The following is a 26,784-nucleotide window of genomic DNA, read 5'->3' on the forward strand; positions in this document are numbered from 1 at the left end:
ATATTTCACTTTGTACTGGACTTATATAACTGTAACCCCTCTGTACATCACCTTTCTAAAATTTTTTTAAAACCTCAATTTAAATTTTAATATATTTTTAATTTTTAATATATTTTTATTAAACTTTAATATATTTAATTTTTTTGGGGGGGGTCCAGTCATGGGGCCTGAACTCTGGGCCTGGGCGCTGTCCCTCAGCTCTTCAGCTCAAGGCTAGCGCTCTACCACTTGAGCCACAGAACCACTTCTGGCTTTTTTCATTTTGCTTATGTGGTGCTGAGGAATTAAACCCAGGGTCTCAGGCATGCAAGGCAAGCACTCTACCACTGAGCCAACTTCCCAGCCCCCAATATATTTAAATTTTAATATATTTTCTATGAAACAACTTTCTGAGTATAGCAAATATCCCATTTTATAGATGAAGAAAATGGGATGGCTTTTTTCCCTCACAGCTAATGGTCTACCACTTGAACCATGTCTCATCTAAGGCTTTTTGCTGCTTGCTTGGAGATAGAGTCTTTCAGTATTTTCTGCTTGTGCTGACTTCAGCCATGATCCTTAGATCTCAACCTCCTAAGTGGAGTGTAGAACTGGTTCCAAATTATTTAATTTCGATCTTAAAACAATGGGGTAGGGTTAGAAGTTAAACATAAGCTTTTAAGACCACAGCTGGAGGCCTTCCCACAGTCTGGTTCGGCTACTCAAGACAAACTTGTCTTGAAACAAGTGATTGATGGAGTAAGTTTATGTACTGAATACTTCGTGTATCTCACACAATGTGTACCAGCACTGGCTTTTTATTTTTCAAGCCCCTGCAGAACACCAATACAGTTGGATGCTAGGCTTACAGGGACTTAGCAAATGGTTTCCTATAAAACACCTTGTAGCCTTAATGGCTGCCTGAAGAATCAGAGTAGCCACTAGAATCCCAGCATTGTCTAGAGCCTTCCCTGGTGCACTTCCTGATTTTTAACACTATCTTCAGCAAGACCAAGATGAGGAAAGTTTCCTTTTCCAAAAGATCAACAAAGACTGCTCATCCGTAATTAAGCAAAGCTGTAGAGGTTGATTATAGCAAGTGAGGAAAATATTACTGATTTTAAATCAGCTCTTAGGTGCTGAGGAATGATTTTAAACCTTTCCATTTTAATGGACCATTTACTTCTCTATGAAAGAGCAACTGAGTAATAATTACACAACCCATTTCCTTTCTTTTCTTTCCTTTTTTTTTTTTTCAGCTATGGGGCATGAAATCTGGGCCTGGCTCTTCAGCTCAAGGCTAGCACTCTACCACTTGAGTCACAGCGCCACTTCCGTTTTTTCTGCTTATGTGGTGCTGAGGAATTGAACCCAGAGCTTCATGCATGTGAGACAAGTACTCTACCACTGAGCCACTTTCCCAGCCCCAACCCATTTCTTTTCTTCCTTCCCTTCCTGCCTCCCTCCCTTCCTTCCTTGTCTTTTCTTCCTTTCCTTTTTTAAAAAATGTCCATATTGGGGCTTGAACTCAGGGATTAGGTAGACACTGTCCTTTAGTTTTCTTGATCAAGGCTGGTACTCTACCACTTGAGAAGCTCCACTTCTGGATCTTTATTGGTTAACTGGAGATAAGGGTTTCACAGAATTTCCTGCATGGGCTAGTTTGAAATCATGATCCTCAGATCTCAGTCCCTGGAGTAGCTAGGGTTACATACATGAGCCACCACTGCCTGGCCAATTTGTTTATTATTTTTTCTTATTGTTTTGTTTTAAAATAACTTACGGAAAACTGGCAAGAGATCAAGTAGAGTGGTCGTCTGCCTTTCACCCAGCTTTCCTAATTAACATTTACATAACCATTGATTCTGACTGCAACCAGCAAATGAACACTGACGTAAACCCATCAACTCACCTACAGCATTATTGGAATTTGTGAGAAGATGTGCCATTATTGTCCTTCAACATTGCAGGATCCAGTCCTGGGTATTCTATTGCATCTAGTTGCTCTGTCTTCTAGTTATCTCTTTGTAACAGGTACTCCATTTTTTCCATGTCTTAGAACCTTGAACTTTTGAAGAATACTGGCTGGTAATTTTGTGGAATTTCCATTTATTGGGGCTTATCTAATGTCTTCTCCTTATTTGTCACCAATCAGGAATCCACAGTACATTATATTAGGCACCTGACCTTACAGTGTCCTCTTCCTAATGACTGACTTTTGTCACCAGGCTAAGGTGATATTTGCCAGGTTGTTCCACATTGAGATGCTATGTCTCCCTTTGTAATGAATGAGTATTACTGTGATGATATGACCACAAACTTTTCTGTTTCTCACTATATTATTGTCCTCTAATTTTAATATCTATTTTTGCATACTTTATTTTCCAGTGTTTGCCTAAGGCCAGGATTTAATGTCCATTAAGTCCTTTCTAGATTGAGTGGAGCTATCAGAATAATTACTACTTGCATATTTTTAATGTTTCCAATATTTTCTTGAGGCAGAGACTTGTAGTAGCTCACCCAAATCCATTTCTATTCTCTTCCTTGGGCATATGATTATAATGTTCAAGGATTCTGGCAGGTACATACAGAATTGGGGCAGTATTTTCACTGATGAAATAGAATGAAATGCAATGTAGCATTGCTGAGTTTAGGCATCAAAATTTCTGCATGTGTGTGACACTCCTTATTACCTAATTATCAATGTGGATGTGGTGGAGGTCCTAGATAGCAGTGGAGAGTATGACAATGTCTAGGGAACAGTAGAGCGACATCTTGGAAGGAAATGGTTGTTCTGACAATTGTAAAGGAGTAGAGCTGTCTTACTAACCAAAATAGTTTACCTTGAAACACATGTGAACAAGGAATAAAAATCTCTATTTTTTGAGCCACTGAATATTTATTGGGTTTCTTCATTACACAGCCTTCTCCTCTCAGTAGGTTTCCTATTACAAATAACATTGTAATATACATATTAGCACAATGCACAAAGATATCTGGTCAGAGATTTGGTTGGTCAAATATTTTTAAATTTATAGTTCTTTTATATTGAGACGTAAGCCAGACCCAAAGAAACATAGGTTGCATAGTTTACTTCATTTGTAATAATTAGAATGTGCCTATAAATCTATAAGTAAACAATGGGTAGCAAAAGAAAAAATTATACTTGGACATGATGGATTAAATAGGAATTTAAATATCCACACAGTGAGACTAAAGGAAAATATTCTTAGGAGAGGATCACAAAGGCTTAATAACTATCTATATATGATTGTATAAAATAATGCTTATTGATATGAAATCTTAAGAAATGGAAACAAGGTTTTTTTTATTTTACTTTTTGTGGTTCTTTTTCCCCCCTGTTTTTTTCCTTTTGTTGCTATTTTGACTTCCGTACATTTTGTCTTCTGTTTGATTTGGAGAGGGGAAGGGGAAGCACAAAAATGATGGGACAAAGTGTGAACTAAATCAGCAGTGATATTCACTAGACATTATGTTGGAAACGAACTTTACAACTTGTAGGAGAGGGGGATCTGGAGGAAAAAGCTGGGACAAAATGAGGCATGATGCTGTCCAAAGGAAATGTACTAATTACTTAAGTTATATAGCTGTAACCCTTCTGCATATCACCTTTACAATAAAAATTTACAAAATATATTTAAAAACCTATGTACCATACAAATGGCAGAGAAATTTTTATAAATCTATTAGGCTGTATATATCAGCTTAGAAACATATAAAAATGTTTAACTGTACTGATAATTAATAAGCTGTAAGTTGTTTTAAAATTTGAGTGTTATTTTTGCCCATGAAATTGATAAACACTTAAAAAATTAATTGCAAGAAATATGAGTTAAAGTACACAAGAAAAGGCACTCTTACCAACCAACAAGTGGAATTATAAATTTTTTGTAGGAATTTATCAGTAATCATGCTAGTGCTGACAGTGGCTAATGTTTATTAAAACTTACAATTTTCATATTCTATATCATTCCTTATTATTTCTATTTTCTTTGTAAAACCTTAATTTTGCTTTGAGCAGCCTGTTCAGCTTTCCCTACAGCAAGGAATAGCCAGTACGACACAACTCTGGCCAATGAAATGTATACCTAATGCCGATTTCTCCAGAGATTTTTGCTTTCCTGATAGAGAAGACTTGGTTAGTTCTCCCTTTCTCTCTTCCCTTCTTGTCTTGGCATAATGCCTACAGCTAGAGTATCCCTTTCCCAAGATAAAGCATAAGCCAGAGGGAAAAATCTGCAGTGGGGTGTGGTGTCTCATACCTGTAATCTCAGCCCTCAGGAGGTGGAAGCAAGAAGATCATAAATCTGAATTCAGCCTGGCCTCCATAGCCTGACCCTGTCTAAAATAAAGAAGGAAGAAGAAAGAGGAGGAGGAAGAAGAGGAAGAGGAGAAGACGACTAGCCTAAAGCAACAGAGCAAAGTAAGAGCTTGAAACTTCAATAAGTAGCTGAGTTTAACCAGCCATTTATTCTTTACCCTCACATGTCTTTCTGTGTGAGAAAATAAATCCATACTTTCTTCAATTATTGTAAGTTAGGATTTTTGGATACCCTATATCCCAAATTGTCATTTACATATGACACACTCTCATTTTTGGATAAACTTAAATTAGTATTATAAGAAAGTAATTAATGAAAAATTTTGAAATATGAGAAAGACTAGGACTTGGAGAGGCTACATAACAACCCATAGACACATGCAACTATGAGTGGTGAAATTGGGACTCTGGTCCTGGTCTCTCAAGACTCCAAAATGCATCTACCAAGGTCTCTTCCTGACAGGATGTGTGTGCTGTATCAGGGCCTACATTCTTTGGCCTAGTGGATGTTTGGGGACCACTTGTCACTGTCTCTTGAAGATCTCTTTCTGGAGGGGCACTCTCTTTTGGGCTGAGCTACTGTAGTCTTACTGCTCATGATGTTAGGAATCCAAGTCTGTATTGTGTGTGTGTGTGTGGTGTGCTGGGTCTAGGTGCTGTCCCTGAGCTTTATTTTTCTTTTCAAGGCTATCAATCTATCACCTAGCCTCCAACTCCATTTTTAGCTTTTGGTAGCTAATTGGAGATAAGAGTCTCACAGACTTTTCTGCCTGGGCTGGCATTGAACTGAAGTCCTCAGATCTCAGCTCCTGAGTAGCTAGGATTTTAGGTATGAGACAAGGCACCCAGCTTCTGGGTGGTCTTTGAAGAGCCACTTGGGAATACCTTGCACCAGCACCTTCCCTTTTCTCCCAAGGGTAGCATGTGTTCTGTGTGTTTGAGAGGTGTCAATGAACTTAAACATATTGATGATTAGGGTTCACTGATAGGATGGGAAAGGGGCAAAGGATGAGGATGAAGATGATATGCAGAGTCTGGACCTCAGAGACCTCAGTGTGATGGAAAGTCACTGCTTGATTTTGAGTGAACTTGCTGTTAAGAAGATCATACTGACGTGTGTGGAGAAAGGACAATTACATCTATAGAAAAGATAATGTTCAAGCCAGGGTTATGGTGTGAAAATGGTAAGAAATGATGTGTTCTTAACATCTGTTGAAGTTATAGCCCACAGTGTAAGAAAACAGTGAGTAGTGAAGGGTGAGTCCATGGTTTCTGACTTGTTCTGTTGTCATTGGAAGAAAGGCCATTTACTGAGATGGCAGTGTGAAGAGCCATCTCACGCACATCAGGGACAGGTAATATGCAATTATATTTTTATGGTTGACTTCGAAGAGACTAGTTGGCATCCATGTGAAGATGTGGAGTAAGGAGAGTTCAAATGCACTTGGTACACAGTCTTAAACATCACACTTAATTGTTTCCCTGAGCCTGAGGCCATAGGACAAGGCATCAGAGTGAACTGTAGGGATTAAAAGACATATTTTTAGATGAAGACAAAGATCAATCAGGAATTACTGCTCCCTAAGATTTTAATTTTTCAATCTCAGTTTGTTGCTGAATACGTCAATGTGTTACAAAACACATATCTGTGTTTGTTTGGTTAATTATCAGCCTGAGTGAAGTACTGACTTAATGTAGAAAATCAAAAGAACTGATGTGCTTTAAGATTTTCTCCAAGATGAGGGACGGGATGGTAGGGGAAAAACAAAGGAGGAGGCAACAATGCTGGATAAAAAAATGTACTCATTACCTTGCTCATGTAACTGCAACCCCTCTGTACAGTATTTTCACAATAAAAAACTTATTTAATAAAAAAATTTTCTCCAAGACAAATCAAAAGGATATAAACAGACACACAAACATGGTTATTGTGCAATGTGGTAAATGACATAGGGCCCTGGAGAGTCAATTCTTGTAGGTGGTTACAGCTGCCTGGATCTGAATCCTGGTTTTGATTCCTAATAGCTCTATTAACCAATATGTGAATGGAAAATGTAGGCCATTGAGATACTTCAAAGAGATAATCCTCATAAACCTCTCCGTACAGTCTGGGACATGGCATCAATCCCATAAGTATTAACTGATTATTTTATATTCACAAAATTGTGCAATAGAGACACACATAACCCACTGATCACATCTGCACAGTCATGCACTGATTGATAAGCTTACAAGCAAACCAACTAGCACATCGGCATTCATCATAAATGCACATGTATATATACTGAAAATCTCTCATTCCCTCCCTACCTGTCTCTTCTGCCTTTGTATGTGATAACATTGCTTTTTCAAAAGTGCATTTTTAAGAATGGAGAGATTATTTTCTCTTTCTTTGAAGAGTTGGCTGTTACCCAAGGCCTGCCATGGCTCACAGCCTGCTTTCCCCTCGAATGAGTGACAAATATCCTTAGCGAATCATTTTCTCTAAAAATAGACCACTGGGGATGATCCTTAGCTCTGATTCTCATTTCCATACACCTTCTAGAGTGAAGGAAAAAGTAAATTCTTTTGGAGACTTACTGCTAATCTATCGCAAGCAATATGACTCCTCTTGAGGTTTGTACAATGCCCTAGTTTTATCTGGTACGTGTATTGATTTGTATAAAAGAGAAATGTACCATGTCCAGGTTCTACAGACTCTACCAGTTAAATGTCTATTCTGTTTGGTTTTATGTATCCATTTACCTGAAGTATTTTGCCTTAGTCACTTAAAGCATGACTTGCTTTCTCTATTTCTTTTTCCCTGAGATGCACATGGATGGGTTTGGTAGATACATGGCAACTTTCAAGTCATAATCACTATATTGAACCAGATGTCTTGTTCTTACAACTACAAACTAAGCTTTGATGGGCACAATTGGCTTTTTTGTTCCAGGATATCAGTTTACATCATCTATATTTCCGGGTTGCATGTTTAAGGCAAAAACAAAACAACAGCACTGAGATCTCATTTTATATTGGGAACCTTGACAGGGTTGGTGCAACTATCATGGAGATTAAGCATGAGCTTTATTTGCCTCCTTAAAGCTTAATTTGCATGCTTATTTGGAATATTCTGCTTCTCTGATTTGGATTAGAAAGGTTTGCTTAATCATGCTCTTCATACTAGCCAGGAGAGAGAGATAGTTCAAGCTCCTTTGCAGGCAGTGATCAAGAGGATTGTGGTTTGAGGCTGGCCCAGGTAAAAAGTCTTTGAGATCCAGATCTCAATCAATAAAACAAACTAGGTGCAGGAATATGCTCTGGTCATATCAGCCATGTGGGAAATGTAAGATTGGGCACCAGTCTAGCCAAGGCGTAATATGAGATCCTATTTGAAAAATAACTATAAGCAAACTGAGCTGGAAGTAGCTCAAGTGGTAGAGTGCCAGCTTAGGAAGTACAAAGGCTTTCTAGATACATACAAAGTCTTAATATAAAAATCTTTAATAGCTCCTTAAAGTTGGTCACTGGCATACTTTTTTTCAAAATAAACAACCTAAAAGGCTACAGGCATCTATCAGTCCTATGCTTTTATTCATCTAGAAGCTGTTCAGTAAAATGAGGGGTGATGGACTTAGCCAATTTCTTACTGGTGACGCTGACGTTATTCTATGGCCAGAAGCAGTTCTTGTCTATTGTTGTCATCATTATTACTATTGACATCATCATGATCATCTTTGGGCTGGGAAGGTGGCTCAGTGGTAGAGCGCTTGCCTTGCATGCCTGAGGCCCTGGGTTCGATTCCTCAGCACCACATAAGCAAAAAGAAAAAAGCCGGAAGTGGCACTGTGGCTCAAGTGGTAGAGCGCTAGCCTTGAGCTGAAGAGCTGAGGGACAGCGCCCAGGCCCAGAGTTCAGGCCCCATGACTGGCCTCCCCATCATGATCATCATTATTAACATCTCCTACATAGTAGGTAAAACAATGGAATCACAGTGTTTTGTCTATGTTTCATTGTGTACCATGATGGGTGCCACAATTGAAGATTAATATGTACATACAATCATTTATGTGACTAAAATGGCAAGGATTAGGAAATCCATTTTCAGCCTGGCTTGAACAATGACACCATGGTGCCATGAAGAACTCAGTCCTAAGAAGATGACTCTAGGAAAGGTGAATTCAGTAAAACAGACTAATATCACTAAGGATTTGGTTCTTTTAATCATTTTTCCCTGACTTAAAGCTGGTTTAACTCATGGTCCAAAAAAATGTCTGCCTACAAACAAATATTCAACAGCAGAAGAGTGATGGAACATTCCTCCATATCTGCTCACCATTAGAATTCCTTAGTTCTCAATGGCCAGAATTGTAAATAACAACCTTTCTGGGTCACTTAGTGGCAAGAGAATGAAGTCATTCTATTTGATTTTTAGACCAATCAGGATTTTCCTCTTTGATGCTTGGATTGACAATTTGCTACACAGAGAAGGGTTGGCTACCAGAGTAATATTATCAATTAATTTCAAAAATCGAAAGTGAAATAAATGGTTATAGGACAGACAATAGGGTTTTTAAGCACACAGAGACCCCTGGTGGAGAATGATCACGACTAGACTAATGGTAAAAGGAGGAGAAAAGATGGAGGAAGACTAAGAGAAGACTTGGGAGAAGGGGTACACACTGTCCCAAAGGCAGGAGTTGTGCATTTGATTGATAGGCTCATATGCATTGACGAGGCTAACTCATATGATAGATAGGCTCATACTCCACTGACATCATGATAGGCTCATACTCCACTGACTAGATTACATCGTATGATAGACGCTCATACCCTATTCACACCCCATCTTAAGAGTAAGTCGCTGGGATTGTTAGTTGTACAGGATTCAATCCAAGAAGACTAGAGTGCAACTATGCTGTCGGTCTTACAGACTGACAACTTTATGTGCCAGGAGCAGGGTCAGGAGGCAGGGGGACATAGTAAGGACCTGAAGTGGCCTCTAGATTCTGAGAGCTTCCCTGGACTTGACTAGCATGAAAATGGAAACTTCAGCCATACAGCTGCAAGGAAACGAGTTCTTTCTGCAACCAGTGAGTTGGGAAGAGTTCCTAAAGCTTCATGTAAGATTGCACCCTTGGCTGACATCACAGGTTCAGTTTCCTAGGGATGCTAAGCAGAGGAGCCACCTAACCTTTACCCATACGCCTGACCCACAGAAACCAAAAATAAATAGATCTGTGTTTTACCTACACTAGGGTGTTACCTATACTAAGCACAGGGACTTTAGTGAGGGATTTCATATCAAGAAGATAAAGGCTCCACCAAATTCACAGAGACTGTAAATCTGGATCTGGAATTGTGGCTCTGGTGTTCTGGAGCTGGCCTGTAGCAAGACTACACCTGCTAATGAAATGGAATTTGGAAGAGCTATGACAGATGAGCTGTCACCTCCAAGTCACAGCACTCCTCATTTATGGTATCTGGCTTGCTCTAATTAATTAGAATCCAAGCCAGCAATACAGAACATGACACCTCTGAGAACCATCAGCATGTCTGCCACATTTATGCAGCAGGCCTTGAACTTCTGGCAGGGATGTAGATGTTTGGTTTGTTTGCTATCATCTGCTTCATTCAGAGAGTTAAGTGGAATGCAGTTCAGCTCTTGTTCTCCTTAAAATATCATACAAATGTTTGAATGAACACACCGTGTGCATTAGAGTACTGTGCTTGTCTTGGCTAATGTGCCCCCATGTAAATCTTACCACAGCCTTGAAAAGGAAGTAGTATGAGGCCCATTTTATTGGGGAGGGACCTGAGCTTGGAGCAGTTAATGTTTCAAAGATCATAACTTTACTGGAATAGCCAAGATTCAAGCTCAAGTCCGTGTGACTCATTTATCTGGACATTATGTTTTTGACCATTCATCTACAATTCTATGTTGATCTGATGCACATGACCACACAGCAGGAGTTGGCAATTTTGTTTCTGTAAGAATTCAAATAGAAATGATTTTAAGCTCTGAGGTCACTCATATTCTATTCTGCATTGTCATGTGATAGCAGCCTTAGATTAACAGTAAGTAAGCGAATAAGTGTGGTTGAATTTCATTAAAACTTTATTTATGGTGGATTGGCAACTATGTCATGTAAGTCTACTTTTCTAAAAATTTCCATGTCTCTCTACTTTTTTCATATTCTTTCTAATGTAATGTTTGCCCGTTTCTTCTTGTTAGACCTACGTATTTCTTGTTAGAGATAGTCTTAGGGGTGTCAGAGTTACTGTTGTTGGTGCAAAGAAACTTAATGTAATTTGCAATCAGAGCATATGGAATTGTCTTATTAGTCATAAAAGTTACAATTGATTATTTTAAAAGACTTCCACAGAAGCTGATAAAAATGTCTGTCTACAATACAGGTGCATGCTTATCTCTTCCTGTGGTGAGATTTCTAGAACAACGTTGGGCAACGTGGGCAAGAATGCCTTTTATCTTATTTTTCACTTTCCAAGACTTGTGATTAATGGCTACATTTCTGGTGTATTCTTCCTGTAAGTGAATAAATCCTAGTTTATTGGGAATATTTTCATCATCACAAATTCGAACTGAATTCCTGGAATCACTGTAGACTTTTTTTTATTGAAGTAGGGAATTACATTTTCTTATATATTCTGAGCTGTTTTTGCTCTTATTCTCCTTGGTTCTGAGACCAAGGAGACATATTTCTAATACAACATCTTTGAAATGCTTTTCCCAGGGCTTAATTTGTACCAATGTACTTTCTTCCTCAGAACCATCCAAGTGATTCGATATTGAGCTCCAGACTGAGCACACTTTCTATTCGAAATGTTAAATGCTGATGCCCTTGACTTTGTCTCTGTCTGCTGCCTCTCTGATTCTCATAATGAGAAGGTCATTTATTTCTTAATTTCTGGTGACCTTTGAGAAAAATTCCCTATCCTTTCCGTTACAAATGTTACTGTGCTCTGCTAGGGTTACTTTCAAATTCATTGTTCATTCTATAGTTGTCCTTAAATTGCTTGGTACGTATTGAGCCCTTTTATAACAGAACACATAAATCCAATTTTCTTTTGCTTGTATTTTTCCTGTTTGAATTTTGTTTTCTTAATTTTATTATTTCTCTTTCCTTATCTGCTCATCTCTGTTTTAGGCATTTTGCTTCAGTGGAGATGACTAGTTGACTATAGCTATTTTAATATGTCCAGAACCTTCCCTTATATATATATAATTTTATTGTGAAGGTTTTACAGAGGGGTTACAGTTACATAAGTAAGGCAATGAGAACATTGCTGTCAAACATTGCCACCCCAGCTCTCGTTTTCCTCCCACTTTCTCTCTCCCCCAACCCCCGCCAAATTGTAAAGTTCACTTCCAACATGGTGTCTGTGAATATCACTGTTTGTTCACCCTTTGTCCTTTGTCTCACCATTTTGTTATTCTCCTTCCCTTCCTCAAATCAGATAAACATATACACACACACACACACACACACACACACACACACAGGGTATGAAAATAAAAAAAAAAGTAACATCAGGGGATAAAACAAAGGAAAAGAAAAAAGGAAAAAATGAGAGAAAAAAGAAATAACTTCACACAGTACAACAACAACAACAAATCTTGGAGTTCATTTCAATTAGCATCATTTTATATGGTCATATGTACATAGCTATTGAGTTATTGTGAACTTCTGCTAGGACTAGATGTCCTAGACATATACTAATGATTACTAATGAGAGAAACCACTGACCTTTCTCTGGCTTACTTCACTTAATATGATTTTTTTCCCAACTCTTTCCACTTCCTTATGAATGGGGTGATGTCATTCTGATGGAAGCATAGAATTCCATTGTGTATATAAACCATCCAGTAGATGAATGGATCAAGAAAATGTGGCATATATATACACAATGGAATCCTTTTATATATTCTTCATCCTATATCATATTTGTTAGGTGATCTCTACTTTACCTTTCATTTCAGGGATTCAGTCTTCAAATTTGTCCATTTTTTCAGACCTTGAACTGACTACTTAAAAATTGTTTATTAATCAATACATGAAAAGTTAGATAGAAGTTTTTTTTTCTAAAAATTCACAGATTGGTTGTTGATTTCCTTAAAAAGAAATTGAAGCCAGTTTTTTGGTATGGTCCCAATTCTTGAATCTCTCTAAAAGTTTGCAGTTAGTTATGAATACTCCATGTATTACTTCTCTTTTCTCTAGGTTGGTTGTTTGGTGTATGCAAGGTGCCCTTTGCATTCAGGCTTTAGTTGTCTGTTCATACCTAACAATGAACCACTAGCTTTGCTTTCAACATAGCTGGGGTGGGAGTCTTCTGTGGGAAGGCTCTAAATGGAATCATTTGAGTTGAGAGACTGACACAGGCTTAACTTTGGGAAATATGGGTAGAAATGTGTAGGCAGGCTGGTGACTCATTGCTTGCAATCTTTGCTACTCAGGAGGCTGAGATCTGAGTTTGAAGCCAGCCCAGGTAGGAAATTTCATGAGATTATCTCCAATTAACCACCAAAAAGTTGGAAGTGGAACTGTGGCTCAAGGGGTAGAGTGCCAGTGCTTAATAAAAAGGCTTAGTGAGGGCTGGGAAGGTGGCTCAGTGGTGGACAGCTTGCCTTGCATGCATGAGGCCCTGGGTTCTATTCCTCAGCACCACATAAGCAGAAAAAGTCAGGAGTGGAGCTGTGGCTCAAGTGGTAGAGCGCTAGCCTTGAGCTAAAGAGCTGAGGGACAGTACCCAGGCTGAGTTCAGGCCCCACAACCCCCCCCTCCCCACACACACACACACAAAGGCTTAGTGACTGTTCTTGCCCTGAGTTCAAACCCAAGGAATGGCACCAAAAGGAAAAAAAAAGAAAAGGAAAGAAAAAAAGAAACCCACATAAGCAGATAGAAGACCTCTATAAATACCAATAAATAAAGGATTTAGATGCTTTCATTCACTCTCCTTATTATTCTTGAGTAGAGCTGACTAATTTTTGTTATTTTCTTGCAGTTATGATTTACAAAGTCTGGGATCATCGTGGAATCTGCTCCTCTGGCTTGCCCCAGAGTATATTTTGAGTGTCTTCCTACGTTAACATTATAGGTTCTTGGTATAAACCCTGGGCCTTCAGCCGTCAGCAGTTTATGGAACTTAAGCTTCTTGTTCTGCATCTACAAAGTGGTCGTAAAAACAGAACTTGTTTGAGAAGGTTGTTGTGAAGTTAAATAAAACAAGCTTTGTAAAATGGCCTGTAAAACTGGCCAGGACATGCTTCCTTTCTTCCCTTCTCCCTGTTGTCTCTTTTTTCTCTCTTAGTACTCACTGTTCCCTTTCCCCTCTGTTCTTTCACTTTCCTTCTTCATCTTACATTTGCATTTCTTATCATCATCATCATCCCAGTCACAGACACTGAACAAAAAACTCAGGGGCTGTACCCAAGTCCTGAGTTCAAGCCCTGGCTAGGATGAGCACAAACAAACACAAACTAAGCACACAGACACACAGACACACAGACACATGGCCACACACACAACCCCCCAAAAAAGCACTTGTTACCAAACGTTTACTCACTCTTTGGCCTTGCAGTGAAAATATTTTGAAAACAGCTATGAATGTGCCTCTACAAGCCTTTATTGCTTCAGTAATGTGGATGTGAAAATGTTAACAAACAGGGTCTGAGGTTCAGAAGTGAATCTCAATGTGAATATGCATCAGCCAGGTGAATGCAGCAAGGCAATGTCCCTCCTGCTTTAATGTCCCGAGCCTCAGCCTCTTCTGTGCAAAGAGTACTAAAGAAAATGATGTACCTCCATCACTTTGTCCAGCATGCCCAAATGAAATGGCCATCCTTTTCCTCCCATTCCCACCTCCCCGGCCCCTTTTTTCCTCTGGTAAGCTATCCTATGGGGATTGGGCTGATGCACAGGCCTTGTATTTAATGGACCTTGAGCTTGGTTTAATGCTCATTGTTGTGACTGTCATGTAAACTTAAAAAACAAACCACGTGACCAAGGAGGTATTTCCTATGCATTAGGCCCTACAAAGGATGCAGCTGGTCATCATGCATGCTGTGATCCAATTCAAGAATCTATGTTACTGTCTTTCCAGTAGGCAAAGAAGAATCAGGTTCCTGAGGACAGCAACCTGAGGAGCTCTGGCCAGTCATGACTTGAGCATTCACAGCATGACTGCGACTCAAGTTCCTAAAGCAACAGCTGGTGGGGGCTCCCTTGGATTCCCTGTGGTGTTTCTAACTGGAGCTCCAACCTGACACACTTGCTATTTTCTGTCATGGTCCCTAAGGTACCCTTCTGCAAGGTTTTGGAAAGAAAGCAACGTTCAGGCTTTGTTCATGGTGTGTGTGTGTGTGTGTGTGTGTGTGTGTGTGTGTGTGTGTGTGTGCTGAACATAAGAAATACACTAGAAATATATGGCAAATGGCTGGCTCATGCTGTGGATGGCCCACAGTAATTCTGGCTACCTGTGCAGTGCCAGAAGCTATAGCCAGACCTCTTACCTAAGGTGGAGGGAATGTCTGCAGAACAGCTTGTCCTCCAAATAACCTGTGGATAAACAATTAGTTGTGTGACTACCTCATTTGCAGAGTAGATATACACTTTCTGTCAAGGAGGGGTCTATCAGCCTGTACTAAGCTTACTTATTTTATTTCTGTTTCTTGAAAAAGGGCCTCATTTTGTAGCCCAGGTCTGGATCTTGAAATCCTTCTATCTCAGCCTCTTGAGCTGGGATGAGGTGTGTGCCACCAGGCCTAGTTACTGATCTGATTTTATCTTTTAGCAAAACTATTTACAAAATTCCAAATCTTGGAGCATGAAAAACAGAAAGTGAATATGTTGGGAGAGCAGGACGGGTAAGTAATATGCTCCCAAGGCCTTGTTCCTATTCCTCAGCTGCTTTGGCTCACAGATCTCTGCTCTTTCAGAGCTACCCTCAACTAATGGGACTTTCCATCTGAGGTCAGACCTGACCATTACAAAGTTTAAAAATCACATTGCTTAAGACAGAAACAGCGTTGTGTGTGCTTTGTGCTCCAGAGTCCTGGGATATGATCAGGCTGAGGTGAAACTTTGGGTGAGACCACATTCTTGTCTAACCTGCTTTCTTCCTCATCTGTTTCTCCAGAGAGGACACCCTCCATGCACTACATGCTCTGGTTTAAGATAAGGTAAGAGATAACAACAACAAAAATCATACTTTTTGCAGCTACTGCAGCTCATATGCTGGAAGAAGGCATCCTCAGGCCAGTCCTAGATGAAATGTCCTTCCTTCACTTCACCCTCCCTTCATCTTCCTCTCTCCCTTTCTTCCCTCTGTCTCCCTTCCTCCTTCCTTCTATTTGTTCTCCATATTTCCCTTCTTTCTTTTGCTTTCACTTAAAAAAAGACCATATCTTTGTAGATGACATTAAAATATAGTCTTATTACAATGCTCATGTACTAGCAGGGGGCATTTCAGTCTGACCAGTGGGGTCATGGTCAAACCTGACGCTTTCATGAGTTTCCTTCTGTCTTGTAGCTGCTATCTAATGTCTGTAAAACAGATGCCTGGGCAAGATCCAGGGTCTTTGAGAAGTTGTCCATCAGGCTCTGGACAGATTTATAAGTAAAAGTCCAATTAAGAAACAGGAAGGATCATGAAACTAGATGGCTTGGCATTTTGCTCCAGGCTCCTGATATACAAGTTTAACACAATTGCCAACATAAGTGATTTAGAAAAAAATGATTGATTTAGAAAAAAATCAATTATGGATTTTTTTTTCAGTTTGGTAGATGGAGAAGTCATTAGAAGCAGACAGCTTATGTAAGAAGCCTTGCCAAAATAACTTTAACCATAAGAAGAAATCAACAAATAACAAAGGAAAGAGGATATATATCTTCCTTGGACAAGTTCATAAAATCCATGAAATTACAGGCACTTGGTTGATCCAGAAAAAGCATTCGCAGTGACTAAAAATAGGCACATTTGAGAAATTTCAGTGGCTTGAGTTGTAGTCCAATAAGAGTTTTACATCAGATCCTTTCTTGTATTGATGAGTAGAATCATAGGTAGCATATTTTAATTTTGTAAGCTGGATTTTTCCCTTTTTTGCTTCCTGTAACTTATTCATAGAACATTATTCTAATCACTTTCATGTGTAGGACATATTCCTGAACAGAAGAGATAGAAGTTGGATAGCGGCTAAAAAAAAAAAAATCCACTCCATAGAAACTGACAATAATGAAACTTGATCTTGGGAATTTCTTGTCCATTACCAAGTCAAGGTCATTGAAGATGGTTACCAGTGAACTGACAGACCCACAAAATAATTATCCAGCAACATTTATTAAATGAACAGGTGCCAGTGAATTCAGCTTAATAGGTTTGCTTTTTAAACAAGGTTTAAGAAACATCAAATGACTTATGGGAAATTCAGCCAACAATCAGAAAATACTTATGAAATACTGGAAGATCTACTAGACTAAGTACTAAATATAAAAACAAAACACAAGAAAACACCAAAAGACAAAGACTCAACTTACTTCTCTGATAACCCATCAGGTCCAGCGTCTGAGGAACAAGCAATTCTATCTAGTCTAACGATTGACTTTCTAATACAAAAGCAAGCTAGCAAAGGCTAAATTCAATACATAATTAAGATTTTCGCATGCATATCTAAGTCATATATGCTTTGCTTGATGAAATTTTGGTTGAATATATGCTGGAAAATAAATGAAGTAAAAGAAATCAACCATGCAATCTCATAAAAGTCATTGATCTCCAAGGTGGGGAGTTGTGCTTTTAGAATAAGATTTGTTAGGAAAGGAAGACTTTTATCAAAATGATGATCAGAGAAGTTTCTTGTATTGTGTGCATATATACACATATATGTAGCTATATTTTCCAGAAAAACTCTCTAACTAGAGAAAATTACTCTCGTCCAAGATCTTTTTACTTGACCTTTTGTTGTTTTTCAGTTTTGTAAAGAGATGACCTGTATCATAGAAGCCAAAAGTCCAACTGTTTCCTCATTGGCTGGAGCTGGCCTACTTTGCCTTCTTGACTCACAGGTAGACTTGAATATAGATTACTGGGGCTCACGATCAGTCTTGATGGCAAAGGGTCCTTTACAGGGAAAGCAACACAGAAGAGAAGCTGTGAGATTCTACAAACTGTGAGATTAAGAGCTGTGATTCTTGATACTTCTTGTCCACTCCACTGAGATTTTTAGCTCTGATCTTGGATTCTTTCTTAAATTACAGTGCTTGCTCACTTTAAATAGATGAGCAGCCAGGTAAAGATCCTCCTGATTGAACTCTAACTTTTTTCCTTTCTGATTCTGAGGAGTTGGCTCCAAGTAGGAACTAGACTCTGTACCTGTCTGAATTTTCTCTCATCTGCTCTTTTCTCTGGCTTCCTATTTCCTCTCTGTAGTCATTTAAGATGAGATTGCTCACCTCTCTGGCTTCAAATGGTCTTCATGCCAACTCATCTTTGACTTCACTATTACATGAATGGCAACTTGTATCCTTGTCTTACAAACCTAAGCCTTTCTGTCTACTTCTAAGACCTTTTGTCTGATCTCTCCAATTTTCTTTTTTCCCACGACATGTTTTTAAAAATTATCGTTAAGTAGTTATACAAAGAAGTTGCCATTTAACAAATCAGTTTATGATCATCACTCCTTTCAACCATCCCTTTCCTACCCACCTTTTCCTCACTCTTCTTAATTTTGTAGACTATACATTGAATTCTTAACCTCATTCTTCCCTTCCTCTCTTCTTCATTTATCTGCCCCATCTCTGTACAAGTGTCAGAGGCTTTCCTGCCTGCACAGGCTTTGTACCTTGATCTTCAGAATTCAGCCTCCGGAGTAACTAGGATTACAGGTATGAGCCACCAGTGTTTGGCTCTGAGGAGTTTTGTTGTTGTTGTTGTTGTTATTGTTGTTTTGTTTTTAAACAAGTGAAGATCAGAGAAGAGAGAACTTACTGGTATAATAAAATTCATGCTTGAGTGGAATAGCAGTGCTAAAGGGAATGACCTGGAAAGATAACCAATGGCAGGCATGGGGCGGCAAGCTTGCAAGTGAGATTCTGGAAAGGACAGGATCCATTCTGATGTGGACAAAGTCCTGCAAATACTCTTGGAGTTGGAGATAAGCATAGAAGGTAGAAGAGGAAGGAGATTATAGGAGGAGAAATGTTTATGGTCTAAACCAGGGCATTTGACACACTAAAGATTAGGGCAGGACTTATGGTGGTAAACCAGTATTGAGAGAAAGAAACGAACAAGAGCATGAGCCCAGAGTTCAGTACACATTCATACATAGGAGCAATAGGAGGGAATACAAAATACAAAAGACAAAGGGTTTTAGGAGGAAGGGACAGAAGGTTCTTTCTCTTGGTAAAGTAGAGATCTGAGTACTGATGTTTAATGCTTCTAATTCCAGATCCAGATCTGAAGGATCAATTTATAGAGAAATAGAGCTACAAAAGGGAGTGTTTCTGGGATGAAAGCCCCAAAGTTGTCTTCTTGAGACCAGATGGGATGAGATTGAGATTGGAGGAAGGTCTTATAGCTCTCCTGATACAAACATTCAGAGCTGTTATGAAGAATTACATGAGATGGACAATTTTCTGGCAAAACAAAAACTAACAAAATTGAATCAAGCCAATTTGGAATGACATAGAACAGAATAAAAAAACAGAAAAAATGTTTTCCATTTTTATTTTAAGACAGGTGCTAGGTTTATATATTATTGGCAACATTTACCCCCAACACACTCAAAGAAGAGATTCATTCTGGCTTCTACAAATTGTCCCACGGAGGGAAATTAAAACAACTTACCCATAGGCATGTTCTCAATCAGTTTTTTTTCCTTCAAAAACTTGACATTGTCTTTAAATTAGTCTTACCAAGAACACAAAAATGACAGATATATTGTAGTCTCCTATATGTATATGGATGCAAAAATAATAAATCTTGGCAACGAAAGCTCAGGAGTTAATTTAAAAAAATCCTCATGGCCAAGTTGGACTTGTTCCAGGAATGTCAAAAGAGTTTAATATTAGGATATCTATTAATACTATCCATCAGATAAAGAGGCCAAAGGCCAAACTCCAACCACATGACTACTCCAATACTTGCCAAAGAGTCATTTGGAACTACTTCATGTCCAGTCCTGGCATATTTTTAGTAGGCCAGGCATCTTACTTATCTTTAATACAGAAAAGTTAGTCTCACTTTTAATTGTGGATGTAAGTGGGAAGCTTGGAATTTGTGCAGAAGGGGGATTTTACAACAGGGTATTGCTGGAAGCAGATTTGTCTTGATGTTGAACTTTCAGAGCATCATGAGCTATATCTCTGTGTGGTTTTAGTGGTTTCCAGAGAGATGGGTGGTAACCGTGAGTTTCCTATATGCCAACTGTCACTAGTTAGAAAGTATAAAAGAAATGATTCATACTAGTAATTTGGAGTATGAAATACCCAGGGCTATGTTCCCAATGCTCGTTCCCCTCCAATAGTTCATTTGCTGAAATCCAACACCAATGAGATGGTAATAAGAGGTAAAGCCTTTGGAGATGAGGAGATCATGAGCAAGGAATCCTTGTGAATGGGTGTGTGTCCATATAAAAGAGGCCCCACAGAGCTGGCTTGCCCCTGGCTCCAGGAGAGGAGCAGCTATAGAAGGCATCAAGAGGAAAGGCAGGCCCACCAGGCATCACAACTCCCTAGGCTCCAGATCTAAGAGAAATGCGTTGCTATTGTTTGTGAACTAAACACACAGTTCTCAGTATTTTGGTTTAGGACCCCAACAGATTCAGATACTAAGAAAGTGACTAATGGAGAATTAAGCAGAATATATATGTATATATTCTGTAATACATATAAGTATAAAGACTTTTAAAATACCAGTAAGAAATGGATATATATTACCAAATGCACAAGGCTATGAACTGGTAATCCATGAGAAATGAAAAGACAGATAAAAGAAACCTTCCTTAGTGAATGAATGTAATTAAATAAAAATAAAATTAAAAATATAAATATGTAAAAATATAGCATATATAAATAGATAAAAATGATACATATACTTAAAAATTCCCAAGCATCAAGGAGAGATATTAAAAAATATTTGAAAACTAAGTCAATATATGATATGTCTGGATAAGAAGTCTCATTATTGCTAAGATTTCATTAAATAATCTTAGAAGTTGCATGCAATTACTTTCAACATATTATTCATTTTTTTCTTTTGGAAATTTTAACTTTTATCTGATACAAATGTATATAAAATTGCACATATTTCTGCAACAGCATGTAATATTTTGATACATGTATATATTGTATAAAGTCTAAATCAAGATAAACATATCTTCTTTCTCAAATGTTTATTCTCATTTCTTCAATGTACAAAATTGTAATTGTATAGAACTAAGAAGTTCTGGTGAACTATTGCTTAGTAGGGTGACTAGAGTTAGAGATTATGTTTTACATATTTTGAAAAGTCAGAAGAAGGGATTTTGAATGTTCTCTTGCACAAAGAATGTTTTAACCAAGGTATTATTATAACCTGAGAGGAAAACAAAACAAGTATAGATAGATAATAAAACACTGAACAGTGTGTTGGTGTTATGAATTATCAGACTGTATTATAAAGCTACAATAGTTTAAACACAGTAGCCATGTAAAAAGTACTGTACAGGGGAGATCTAAGTGCAAAAATAAATTTACAAGTCATTAGAATATAACAGATGACTCTAAATGAGAAGCCAGCACATATTACCATCTATTACATAATAAATGTAGCATTTCAAATCAAGGAAGAAAGAATAAATTGTTCAAGAAATGATTTTTAAAATACTGATTAATCATTTGGAAAAAATAGATTTCTTTCATATCTCATAATGACACAAATTCTAGATATATTAAGATGATAAAAATAAAATGTATATCGGAAGGCCCTAGAGAAACATATGTATGAGTATTTTTCTGCTCTCAGAGTGGAGAACATTTCCTAAATATAAATGAAAGGAAGAATGTGTACTCAACTATGGTTGGGACATTCCATGAAAAAGGAAATGTTGAAATGTAATAGATTGTAACATGTAATATGTCATAATGTGTTACAATACATAATATATTGAAATGCAATAAACAAAACTGGAAAGTATTCAATCTGGATAAATGTTTGTAATACATATAAATATAAATAAAGATTTTTATAATATCAATACACACATAGATGGATGTTATTAGAATTAAACATTAGGGAAACTGAAGCTTAACCTACAATGTGATAGCACTTAAACTCATAATAAAAGCAAAAACCAAAACCCCAAAACCAAACCAACCCAGAAAATAATAGGTGTTGGTGAAGATGTGGAGAAATTGGAAGCAATTCCTCAAAAAATTAAGCATGAAATTACCATATGACCCAATAATTCTTCAAAAGAAATAAAGGAAAGGATTAGAACACATGCTTGTATACTATTTACACAGTAGTAATATTCGTAACAGCCAAAAAGGTAGCTCCAAAACACAAGTGTCTATTTTTTTCTCCAGTACTGGATTGACACCAGGACCTCTTATAAGCACTCTCTCACATAAAACTCACAGTCCTTTGGGTTTTGTGATAAGATCTTGCTAACTTTACCTATGCTGGTCTCAGACTTGAAATCTTAGCCTCCCGAGTAGCTGGGATTATAGTCAGGTATGACTGTGCCCACCCAGCGCAGAAGTGTTTACTGATGCATGGATGGGTTAAAAAAATGATATATGATATATATAATATAAATTTATACATGTGTGATGAAATACTGTTCAGCTCTTAGAAAGGAGGAAATTTCATATATGGCACAACATGGCTAAACTTTGCAGACATTGGGTAAAATAAAAGGAAAAAAACTATCAGATTCTTTTGTAGAATGTAGTCATACTTATAGAGAAGGAAAGTAGATGTGTGGTTGTCAGGGTCTGAAGGAACAGGGACTAGAGAATTCATGTCGAATGAATAGAGTCCACAGGGGATAAAGAGTTGTAGAGATAGATAGCAGTGATGGTTACTACTATGCACCAGACTTTTCAAATGTTTCAATGGGGAGCTTATGTTATACATACTTTGCCACAGTACAACAGGCCTGCTGATTATGTTTTGATGATTACTACATAGAAAATAATCTGAAAAAGAGTGACTGGACCAGAAGCAAAATGCTCACAACTCAGGTTAGACCTAAAGTGGCAAAATTAGTAAACAAAATAATTTACCTTTGTATTCATAATCACAGACATGCTTTCACATAAATATGAGATTTACATCGATGAAACAAAGAGTTGTCTTAGGCACCCCTGAACTAAAAAAAAATAACAATTATTTTCAGAGGACTTGATAAAAGCAGATACTCTAGAATGAGATCTATTACCTGGAGACCTGGTATAATAAACACATCCATTGTCTCCCAATGGATGTAATATAATCCCAATCAAAATCTTAGCAGGTGGTTTTGGGGAAATTGATTAGGAGATTCTAAAATGCACAGAAGTGTAAAGAGCCAGAGGAATTGAAAAATCAGTTTAGTCAAAGAAGACTAAAGCTTGCAGGACTTACTCTAGCTTTTAAATAAAGCCCTGCCTTAGACTGTGCCACACCAGAACAAAGATAAACAAAAATACCTATGGGGCAAGACAGAAACCTTCACATAGCTATAGTCAAAGTGGTGATGGCAAAAACAATGGTTCAGTCAAAAAAGAATATTGAAGACAAATGGAGAGAGAAAGGGTAGATGAATGTAAACATAATAGACAATGTACATAGGTGAAAATGGAGTGAGGTAGTTCGAGGGGATGGGTGAGGTGGGGAGAGATGGGGGGAATGATGCACTGTACTCACAAACTGGTATTCCAAACTGAAACCTCTTTGTACAACTACTTAAGGAGAATACAAAACTTAAATTAAAAAAAGAGATTTTTGACCCTTACTTCACATCGTATCAATAAAGCAATTACAAACGGACTGCATTTCTACCTGTAAAAGGTACATTCCTGTGGTGTGTACCTTCATGACTTTGAGGTGCACACTGCTGTTCTCTGCTCGACATTGAAAAGCAGAGCCATAAAAGGAGGAAATTAATGAACTGTATTGTAAGAAATGAAGAATGCCTGGAAAACCAGATAACCCAATAGAAACACAAAGGACAGGTTTGAACCATTAAATATATCAACAGCTGATATACTTAATTAGGAAAATTCAACTTAACATCATATTGTAATACCATTAATCACCCATGAGTGAGTTAAAATGAGCAAGATAGACAGTCCCAAGCATTGGTAACCCATGGAGAAGCTGAACAGTTATCTATTAGCGATGGGGCTATGGATTGGTATGAACACTTTGAAAAGTTGAAGGTACTTACTCTGAGTATTAATGCTGCTCCTAGTTATCTCCCTGACAGAATATTTCCTATATGACACAAAATATATACACAAAAGTGCTCATAGCAGCATGACTCAAAACAGGCAGATATAAAAAGTAATTCAACTATGCTCTGTTCCTACAGTGGAATGCTACACAGCAATGAAAATAAAAACAATGTTTGTGTGCCATGTCACAGATGAATCTCATGACAGCATGTTGAACGAAAAAATCCAGGTATTAGAATGGTACATAATGTATGATTCCATTTGTCAAAAGTTCACAAACAAGCAAATGTCATTTATGCTGTTAGAAGAACATTGCCTTCTGTAGAATAGACTAAGTGCATGAGGGAGAATCTGAGGCACTGATGATATTCTACTTTGTGATTTATGCAAACAGATCAAAAATTTATTGTGTTTCAGACTTCAAGAAGCTGTGATCTTAATATGGTAAGCATTTGGAATTATGATCTTACATTTCAACGAACGTTTGTTAAGAAAGACAGAGGCTAATAGAACGTTTCTTGAGGTCACTGAGATAAAGTGAATAAAGTAAAATAACCCAGAAATGTTTAACCCAGCTTTAGTGTCTCCCATGGGATCAATTAGAAATATATAAATTCTTACACATCAGGATGTACATATTGATATTTTTAGTTGCTCAGGAAGTTGAGATCTGAGGATAGCAGTTTGAAGCAAGCCTGGACAGAAAAGTCTGTAAGACTCTTATCTCCAATGAACTACCCCTCCCCCCCACCAAAACCCAGAAATGGAGCTGTGGCTCAAGTGGTAGAGCATTAGGTTGAGCAAAAAAAACTTAGGGACATTGCCCAGGCACTGAGTTCAAGTTCTAAGACTGGTACAAAAAAAAAAGAAACAAGCCCTTCCCCCCCAAAAGCCAACATATAATTATTGTATATTCTGAACTTCACAGAGTATATAAACATTTTAAAATTGAATGTGTCCATCTAAGTATCCAGTGCTTCCTGTTCAGAGTCATTCTGTCCATCATTCTCCCCAGCCCATCCTTTCCTTCCTCCAGACTCATTTCACATTTCCCACTTCCTTTATCCCATTGAACATTATGCCTATATTTGCTCCTAGTTGTCTTTTTCATCCACCCACCACTCTCTTGTATCCCCTCTCTTGCAATGTCTTTTCAGCTTCCAATGGGAGAAAGCTAGGGAAAGATGTTCCATCTGAAACCAGAAGAGACTGGTGAAATTGATTTGGTAGAACAATGGAATGCAACATTCTACTGTTTTAAACATTCATATTATTGCTTAGTTAAGAATGTGGGTGTATGTAGAAGATTACGTGGAAGTACACATTGGGAATATGCCATTACAGTTTTCTTCATAGGAAAGAAAATGTATCTATAATACAGCAAAACTTTTTACAATCTTGATCTCTGAGAGGATGTATGATGAATGGGATTTTCTTTCTTTATATTTTCTGGGCTTCCCAGTTACCCAAAGTGTATTTTACTTTTATAAGCATGGAAATAATTTAAATAAGAATATAGTCAACCTTGTAGAGGTAGATGTTTCTGAGCCATACTTTCAACAAGAGAGAAAAGCAGGCCCCCTTTGCCAACCCCACACTCCTCTGGACTGAAGTGTAAGTAGGAAATGATTCTTTCTAGTATCTTGGTTGGCATGGAAAGAAGGTAAGAGACATTAAATCTTGCTTTTTGGACATTCTACAATATTTAAATCTATACCAGTGTTCCTCAACCTTAGCTGCACAGAATTCACCAAGGAAACTTTAAATAACCTGATGTCTGTCTGCTTGCCAAGATTTTGATGTAGGATTATAGCCTAGATGCCCCATATGATTTGAATTCAATTCAATCCTTTCATTTCCCCTCTCTCCTGAGTAGAAGCTAACCTCTTTTTCAGTAACAGCTTCATATTCATGCGTGGGAAATGCTGGGCAGAAAGCAGGTGATTGCTAAATAGTTGCTGATTTAAGGACTCAACACCCTTTCTCAGATGTTTAGGATAAAACTCAGGGTTTGGACTGCTTTGGCTTAGGTTAGATAGTAGTCTAGGTTTAGCGAGAACCTAGATGTGTAGGAATGCCATGGTTATGACTCCTTGGAGGCAGTGAATGGCTCATAGAACACTTTCAAAAACAAAGTCACACTTTGGTGAGTCTAGGGGATGCAAAGTAGCTGGGGTGAAATCTCACTGCAGTCAGAGAGCATAACCAGGAGTCCAAAGAAAGAAAATTGTTACACTATTGAAAGTCCATTGTAAAAATACTCCAGTGATGGCATTTGAGGGTTGGCTACATGGTAGAAGTCTCCCATCCTGAAACAAAAATAGAAAATAAACAGCGCTTTATGCCTATAGCACATAAAGTGTGTTCAACTTCTTAGGTGTCACCATGCCAACCATGTGTTAGCATCCTCACTCTAGAGAGGAAGAAGCCCATGCTGGGAGACAATAAGCAACTTGCCCACTGTCTCAGTGGTGACAATTGGTGAGAAGAGGTTTGCACTCTTATCTATCTGACCTCAAAGCCTATAATCCCTCCACCATCCTCAGACTGGGGCCTCGGGTCCATAAGTGTTGTCAAAGGCATCGATATCAAGCCTTCACATTAGATCATCAAAAGCTTTCTGTGCTGTCAAAAAGTCAATGGGGGAAAAGTCGCTTATGGAGACAAGGGAGAGAGTGAAGCAAGACATTTTTCTTTGGTTCAGTGATCTCTGTCTGGCACTCAGAAAATAAATTAGGCTATGGCCTTTCTGGAATAGCTAGTGGAAAGATAAAGGCGTGGGGTGCATTAGTGGCTTTCCAGCTTTTTCAGCTCAACTAATGAAAGGAAAAACCACAATTAGATTACATGACATTGCTACATGTGCTTACAGGAACTAGCTGAAAGAAAAATCATACTGGGATATTCAAAGCCCAAGAAAGGATTCTTGGCTAGGGGTAAGTAACTATCTGTGCCACTCAGATAAATCACTATGCTTTTTCCAACTCTGTTTCTGAGAGATAGAGCAACAGAGAGCGCAGAGAGGAAAGGAGAAGGTGG

General features: G+C 38.1%; 1 protein-coding gene and 1 long non-coding RNA gene across 6 annotated transcripts in view; one reads left to right on the plus strand and one right to left on the minus strand.

The window, feature by feature from the left end:
* Stac (SH3 and cysteine rich domain) overlaps positions 1 to 26,784 on the minus strand; it is a 133,681-nt gene that overhangs the window by 102,277 nt on the left and 4,620 nt on the right. The window lies entirely within an intron of this gene.
* Positions 15,361 to 26,784, plus strand: part of LOC122096131 — a 45,048-nt gene continuing 33,624 nt past the window's right edge. Inside the window, exons 1-3 of one of the 2 annotated variants that reach the window (XR_006145246.1) lie at positions 15,361 to 15,509; positions 17,299 to 17,391; positions 18,774 to 18,965. This is a non-coding gene — a long non-coding RNA (uncharacterized LOC122096131). Of the gene's footprint in view, positions 15,510 to 17,298; positions 17,392 to 18,773; positions 18,966 to 26,784 lie in introns of those variants that run through there. The other variant, XR_006145247.1, reaches the window with a different exon arrangement.

This window comes from Dipodomys spectabilis, unplaced genomic scaffold (genome assembly GCF_019054845.1).
Source record: "Dipodomys spectabilis isolate Male_0828 unplaced genomic scaffold, ASM1905484v1 ptg000365l, whole genome shotgun sequence".
NCBI classification, from domain to species: Eukaryota; Metazoa; Chordata; class Mammalia; order Rodentia; family Heteromyidae; genus Dipodomys; species Dipodomys spectabilis.